The sequence below is a fragment of the Ochotona princeps genome, chromosome 2 (genome assembly GCF_030435755.1).
Source record: "Ochotona princeps isolate mOchPri1 chromosome 2, mOchPri1.hap1, whole genome shotgun sequence".
Lineage (NCBI taxonomy): Eukaryota > Metazoa > Chordata > Mammalia > Lagomorpha > Ochotonidae > Ochotona > Ochotona princeps.
The window spans coordinates 43333201-43341472 of record NC_080833.1 but is presented as its reverse complement, the minus strand read 5'-3'; positions in this window follow the sequence as shown (position 1 = coordinate 43341472).

Here is an 8272-nt window from a genome sequence, read left to right as displayed (position 1 = left end):
CTTTGCCACTGATTGGCTGCACAACCTTCAGGAAACACATTCCTTTGTGCAGTTTCCTGATCTGTAAAATGTGACCAATGTCATGGTGGCCTGCAACACCACCACCTCCTGTTCGAGCTCCTTCCTCCACTCTGACCATGTGGTGAGTCAGTTCACTTCTATGTCACCTTTCAAGATGGGCATCAATGCCCACATTTTACAGAAAAAGCAATGGAGGTTTCTAGGATGGCAAGTGCTGCAACTGAGGTCACACAGCTAGGCTCCAAGGAGACCATTTTTGCCTGAGTAGAGGCCACAGCCTCTGTGCAGCAAGCCAGGGCCTCTTGGGACCCTGGGCCAGTGCCCTCACATGTGAGGCTGGGGTAGGCAGAGGATGGGGAAGGGGGCGGCATTTTCTTCACAGAGCACCCAGACTCTGCTGGTGCCAGCCCTCCAGGCCACCAGCACATTGTTGATTATCTGGTGAGCAGTGAGAAATGACAGTCTTTAAGACAGCACAGTGTCTGTTAGCAATGAGAGAGCTGAAATGATAGCCATTGGCCCCTGTACCCGAGGGTGAGGCCTGGCAGCTGGGGTAGCCGCCCGCTCACCTGCTCACCTGCTGGCTTCCCCTCCTAGAGCCTGGGGACCACGGGAAGGCCGTGTGCCATGGGATGTGCTTGCACTCTGATAGAGGAAGGGGGCAAGGGGTGCAGCTTTGAAATCAGCCTGTCACTGTCGTTGTCATGTCACCTGTTATGGGGCTGAAGTCCCGAAGAGTGGCCCAGGTGGCCAGCACTGAGCTCAAGAAGCCCCCCCTGAGGCTGCAGGTCAGGCAGAGCCAGCTTCACTGCTGCCTCTTTCTCTGACTTTATGCAACCCTGAGCAAGTGGCTTTGCCTCTCTGAGCCTCAGTTTCCACATACTGGTTAGAAACACTCTCCCCTCAGATTATTAAAAAGGATTAGGGCAGATCGCCCACAGGAGCATATCCCAGATGCATTCAGGAGGCTCTTGGCAGGGCATCCTGGCCCAGGCACAGAAAGCAAATCCCCACCCATCCCTGACAGGGTAGTCCTTCATGCTACGGGCCCCAGCTTCCAGCTTCCCTGGACCAAGGGTGACTCACCCAGTCCTCTGTGACCTAAGCCTGGTCCCTTTACATGCTTCTCTGTGCAGGAGGCCCCCATCACATCATTTAAATTATCCATCCCTGCTTCCAGCTCTGCCTGCCCCACAGCCCCTGGGCCTGGCTTGGTTTCCTTCCCAGCAGATGTCACATCTGACTCAGGTGAGTGTTTGCTGCTGTGCTTATTGATGTGTGAGTCTCCGCTCTGCAAGGCCAGCTCCAGGAAGCCATTCTTCATCTTGTCCATCCCTGCACAACCAGCTGGCACACACAAGACTGGTTGGGTGGGAGGCTGGCTGGCTTGACAAATGGGTAGGTAGGTGAGTGGGGGGGATGGACGAGTGGGTGGATGGAGGGATGGATGGGTAGGTGGATGGATGAATGGATGGTTGGGTGGGTGGATGGATGAGTGGATAGATGGAGATATGGGTGGAGGTATAGAAGGTTGGGTGAGTAGATGGATGGCAAATTGAGTGGATGGAAGTATGGAAGGATATGTGAGTAGATGGTGAGTTGGTGGATGGATGGAGGTATGGATGAATCAGTGAGTGGGTAAGCGGATGGATGGATGGATGGTTGGATGAATGGATGGATGGATGGATGGATGTATTAATGGGTGTGTGGAAGGATAGATGGATGGGCGGGCAAATGAATAGGTGTGTGTGTGTGTGTGTGTGTGTGTGCATAGATGAGTGGGTGGATGGATGGATGGGTGGATAGATGTGTGGGGGGAATGAGTGGTGGTTGTGTGTGTGTGTGTGTATGGATGGTTGGATGCATGCATGAGTGGGTGGACGGTTGTGTGAATGGACAGACGGATGCTGCTTTTCCTTCTAAGAGAGGTGGAGAGGAAGTCCAACCCAGGCAACAGGTAGGTGAACAGACCCCAGACTTCAACTGAGCACATCCAAGGGGTCACCAAGAAAACAGCCAGTCACCCTCATTTGCATGTACAGCCATGACACACACCTAGGATAAGGAGCCTGCTGCTGTTCTGAGGATCTAAGCACTTTGCAGTAATTAGTTCATCTAATCTGCATGATAATGTGAGGAGGTTACCGTTAGGAGTCCCATTTCATGGGTGAGGAAACTGAGGCCTTGGGCTGAAGAGAAACTAACTGGGAGTCACAGCTAATAGCATCCATGGGGTGAAAGCTAATGCTGGGAAACCAGGCACCGTAAAGGCACTCACATTGTGAAAGTCTCACAATCGGGAAACTGAAGCTTAGAGGAGCCCGTGAATCACCCACAGCCATGCTGCTGGCCTGGTTCCCAACCCCTAGCTCCACTGCTTGTCCTCGGCCCAGGGTCCAGCACAGTGTGCATTTCCCAGTGGCTGACCTGTGAGACCCACACCTACATGGAGGCTGAAAAGCAGCTTGTGGCTCCCATATGGGCTCAGAGGAGCTCCGAGCTGCTGCTGCCCACTGCAGGTGTCTTGTCAGAGCTCAGAGCTGCTTCCAGTCGTGGCTTCTGGGAATCTGTGGATCCTCTAGTCTGCCTGAGGTGCCATGCAGGGACGGACACACAGTGTCAAGGCATGCCTGGTTGAGCCAAGCACACACAGCATAGCACCCGAACTTCCCCACCCATCACTGAGGCCCCTGTGGGGCTGTCCCCTTCCTGGAAAACCATCAGGGCTCACAGTCCTCTGCTGGCTCAGGGAGAGGAGGGCCCCTTTGGAAAGGCCACCTCAACTTTCTCAGCACCCTAACCCCACTTCTCATCACCCACAGCCACCCTGGCCACAGCTCAATAATGCATTGCCTGGTGGCTCTCTGGATGTCCCGTCCCTTTCCACAATTGGCAGAGATGGCACCACAGTGACAATGCACCTGCTGTAATCCTCAGACCCACTCCACCCACTTTACAAGTGGGAAGGTTGAGGCTCAGGAACTCACTGAAGACCACCCAACTGGTCTGGAGAAGGAGCAGGTGACGGTGAGAACTTGGGTCCTGGAACTTCTTTCTGGAGCCTCTTTCCATGCATTTGCACGGGCCATTTCCAGGGCCCACCACCAACTGGAAGGCACTTCAGGGGTAGTTGTTCATGCCAGGCCCTGAGATGGGTGGCAGTCGATTAGACAGCAGCAGAGAGAGGAGCTGGGGGAGACTTTTCCAAAATCCAACAGTGACACAAAGCAAGTGAGGGAGCCAGAATGCTGCCTGGGGCCCTGGGGTGCCTCCCTGCAAGAGGACATGTCACAGCAGGGGAGGGAAGGGAAGAAGGAGAGGAAGGACATTTCAAAATGGGGTGGGGGAGGTCGGGTGGCTGCAGAGGGCAGTTCAAAGCAAAACCAATTTCATGAGGCAGTCTCAGTGCAGAGTTGGGAGGCCAGGAAGAAAGAAAACTCCGGGCCAGGCCACGCTGGGGAGAGATTTCCCACAGGGCAGAGCCAAGGCCTGGGAGAGCGTGCATAGCGACCAGTTCAGTTTCTGGTCCCCACTTGATGTCCCCTGCACTCCTGAGAGAAGGGGTTCTCTGGAACATGAGCCCTCTGCACCGCCTCCTTGGCTGGAGCCCAGGGAGACAGATCTGCCCTGAGGTGGCCCCTAGCAGCCAGAGCCATGCCCTGGGCACCTGACTCCCTCCTGGAGAGTCGAAGAGGGCTGTTTCTGCCTGTTCACAGGAAGGGGTGATTAGGACCTCCCAGCTCTTGGAACTCCCCTGGCAACTCTGTTGACCAGGCCCCTCCCACATCACGGCTCAGGGAGTTTTCTTGTCTTTGAAATTAAACACAAACATCCCCCACAGAGAGCAACTGCTCCCCTCACCCTCCCACCCCTGCACCTGAGCTCCAGGTAAACCTGAACTCCTGGGGCAGACACACCTTTTGGCTCCCATCCAGGAGAGGGAGGGAAGCTGAACTGGGGCCCAACGACCTACCTAAGGTTTTCAAGGTGCTTTTCTCCAGAAAGCTTGTGCTTGGCGTGAGTGAGCAAGTGTGTGGTGCCAGTTGCATACATAAAATAGAATCTATCAAGGTTTTTTTTTTTATTATTATTTGTAATTCATTAATTACATTGTATTATGTGACACAGTTACATAGGTACTTGGGTTCTCCCCACCCCTCCCCAAACCCTCCCACCATGGTGGATTCCTCCACCTTGTTGCATAACCACAGCTCAAGTTCAATTGAGATTTCCCCATTGCAAGCGTATACCAAACATAGAGTCCAGCATCTTATTGTCCAGTCAAGTTCAACGGCTTCTTAGGTATACCCTCTCTGGTCTGAAGACAGAGCCAGCAGAGTATCATCCCAGTCAATTGAAAGCTCCATCAGCAAAAATTTACATCATTATGGAATTAATTGACATAGTAATGAGTATGCTCTTTTATTTATTTGAAAGGTAGAGTGAACTAAAGAGAGGGAGAGATCTCGTCCATCTGCTGGTTCACTTACCCAAATATTTTTCAATGGCTGGGGCTAGGCCGCAATGCCAGGGGCCCAAAACTGCACCCAGGACTCCTACATGGAGAGCAGAGAGCCAAGGCCTTGGGTGATGACTTGCTGCCTCCCAGGACGTGTGTGAGCAGGAAACCGTCTGGGAACTCCGAGACAGGCAGTCCAGTGCAAGCTGTGGGCATTCCCACAATGCCCACTCCTGGTAGTGCTTTGGAGCCCAGCCATGTGCCAGCTGGCTACCTTGGCCAATGTCCCGGCTGTGAGACTTTGGTTACTAGGCTATCCTCCTCTTCCTCTCCAGTTTGTAAATGAGGCAACGGGGGCACCGAGCGGCCAAGTGACAGTTGGCCAAGTGACAGCGGCCTCCCATGTTGCGAACCCACCAGCATCTTCCCCAGCTCATTGGAGAGGTTTTGCACACAGTGTTTCCCGTCGAGGCCTGCACACCAGCACTTGTGGGAGTCATACAGAGCACACACAGCCAGGTCACGCTCCTCTCTGACCTCGTAACTGCCCTGGCAAAGTGAGGGAGCCTACATTTGCTAGGCCTGGGGTGGGGGAGGCTGGGGTGGGAGGCATCCAGGGAGACTCTGAGATCAGCCCTGCCCTTTCTCTCCTGGCCCTGCAGCTCCCCGGCAATCGGCACTCACTGCCAGCTGTGTCAGGCTGCTGAGACCCCCTCTTTGATAAGGCTCCCCATTCTTGCAATCCCTGCCATGAAAACATAATGGCCTGGGTCAGAGTGAAGGCCAGGAGGGCTTCATTGGGTGTCTCATTGGGTGGTGCCCGGGGTTGCCCCACAGTCGCACTGGGGAGGGGAGCTGAGATGCAGGTGTGCTGGGCCCCCCAGTTCAGTGTGGCCCTCAAGAGTCTCACCAAGGTCCACCCAGCCCCCTTGCAGGTCTGACAGAGGCACCTAGCCTCAGGGAGTGGGAAAGGAACAAGGACAGGGCAGGCCTTACCGTAGTGCTGGGCTGCAAGATCATGTTCCCAGAGCTGAAACCAGGGCTGAACTTGGTCACAGCCAGTCTAGAGACTTATTTTATTTCATTTAAGATGAAAGGCACTGGGATAGAGACAGACTAGACTATGCAAGGCTACAACACCTGTGCGCTGCATGTGGACTAGATCAGGGAAAAGCCAGGCTGGGCTGATTATTCCTGCTGGTGCAAGCATAAATTAGAGTGGGTGAGGGATGTTTGGGCATAGCAGCAGAAGCTGGCACTGGGGACTAATTCTGTCAAGTCAAATCACAGAACCACCTAAAGAGTGCATAAACCGGGACAGAGAGACCTGGGAGGGAAAAAGTGGGTTCCCCCTTCTTGGGTCACTAGTCCAGTGGGAGGGCATGAAAACTCGGACGGGGGCTGGGATGGCTAGACAGAGAGGCACTCAACAACACCCGTGAGGGCTGGATGGTTGAGTTGGTTAGATAGAACTAAGCTTTAATACCCATTGACAAGTGCCAGAGCCAAATGGGATGGGGGACAGACTGGTCTTCTGCTACACATACTGGCAAACCAGGGTAGGGGGCGGGCCTGGTGTGGGTTATTGTGGGTCGCCCCAACTAGGCTGCAGCTCCCACTGGTTAGTGTGAGGGCCGAGTACGTGCTGGGCAGAACCAGACTGGACTGCAACACCCATTGGTTCCAGTGCAACTCGGGACTGAAAACAGAACCAACCCAGCAATTGCAACCACCAGCTGATCGTGGTGATGGACTGTGCCGGGCCCTGTGCTTGCCAGAACATATAAGAAACTAGTCTGGGAATACCTCAAAGTTTCTTTGGAGATCTCCCCAATTGAACTGCTGGACTCAGAACTCATCAAGAAAAGACAGAAGACAGAGCAGATCAATCATTCATCTCAGCTATATGTTGGCAGCGAAAAATGGGGCAAATGGAGACTTTATGATGGACCATATCAATCAGTGGACGACCTCATCGAGCGAAACTGGCAGCGATTCATAACTGGAGAACTATTAACACCACTTGAGCACATATCTCAGAGCGTGCCCCACATCCGGGACTTGGGGTGGGCGGGAAACCGGGTGGGGCTTCTCCCTCAATATCCCCCTTTACCTCGGATACAAGATGGAAACAATATGGACATAATAGTATTACCCACTTCCCTATCCCCCTGAACCTTTTTTTCTTTTTCTTTCTTTAACTGTAATTAACTATGTAAAGATTGTCAACAACACAATAAAATAGATTATAAAAAGAAAAAAAAAAAGATGAAAGGCAGAGTTACAGGAAGGATGGGGGCAGGGGCTAAAGAGAGAGAGAGAGAGATCTAGCCACATATTCACTCCCCCAAATGGTCACGATGGCTAGAGCTGGGCCAGGTCAAAACCAGGATCCAGGGTGAAGGTGATGGGGTTCATATGGGTCTTCCACATGGGTGCTGAGGCCCTCTGTTGCCTTCCCAGGCCTATCAACAGGGAGCTAGAACAGAAGTGGAGCGGCTGGGTCTCAAATTGGTTCCCATATGGGATGCTGGTGCTGCAAGTGGCACTTAATTCACTATGCCATGTCTGGACGTTTAGGGAAAGCTGCCCTGGACCTAGGACTCTCTTTCCCAGTGTCACGCCACCTCCAGTGGAGCCTGCATGAGAAATCGCCAGGCCGAGGTGGAAGCTTCAAGGAAGGATGCCTCCTGGATTCGGCTGCATCTCTAGTGGTCTTGGCATTCCTGGCTGTACTCTCTTTACTCTTATCTTTATGGCTGGAATAATGCTATTTATGTGCCGCAAAGGCTCAATGTTCCTTTATAGTTCTGTGAAGTCTTCTGACAGGAGACTGGACAAGGATAGCAAGCAGTATAGGATAAAAACCATTAAGTCATTAGCTTTAACAAACCTACCTGGAACTATTTTTGAGAATTCCTAAAAAGAAGATTATAATAGAAATCTATAGCTTAAAAAGCCATACAGGAAGAAAAACTAAGAAAAATAGACAAGTTAATATTAAAACCAATGTAAGGCACAAAACACAATGAGAGCTAACCGCTTAATGACTAAAACTGCAGCTGGTGCCAAACTGTGTCCACAAGAAATAGCAACTGCAGTCTGTCACCAGGCTATTAGAGAACAATCTTTTCTCAACAGACCCGCTTACCTCCCTGGAATAATTATTTGTAGAAATGTAACCACATCAATAAACAAAGAAAATGTCCCTTTGCAATAATCTATTATATATAAGCTGATGCCTTGCTTTTGCAAAATGCACTCAGATACAACTGCCTTGAGTTGTCGGGTCTGTTTGTCACTCGCTGAATCCTTGTCCACCGTTCCCAGGGTCCTGTTCCCATCGGACTGATTGCTCCCGGCCGAGTCGGTCCGTTGCATCTCAGCTCAGTTGTACAGCAGGGAGGGACACTAGAAGACCCGCTGGGTGTCAGGCATGCACTCCACAGCTGAGCAGCTGGATGAGCCGATATGCTATGTGCCCTGTGCTGGTCACATGTGTGGCAGTACCTGTTGTTTGTGTGCAGCCAGGGTGCTGGTGCATGGGGCTATGCATGTTCGGGTGCATCGGGGCAGTGTTTGCTGATGTATATGAGGTGGCACTATCCTTGCTGCACCCTCACAGGGCCCATCCTGCTTCAGGCTAAGAAACCCTGTCTTCTCTGGGGTCACAGGTCATGGGGGGCTGGCAGGGGGCATGGTGAGGTCCTGGAAAAGAAGGCTGCAAGGAGGAGGTAGAAGCCCAGTAGGGCTCAAGGATGGGCCAGACACAGCCCTGGGTGCCTGCCTGCA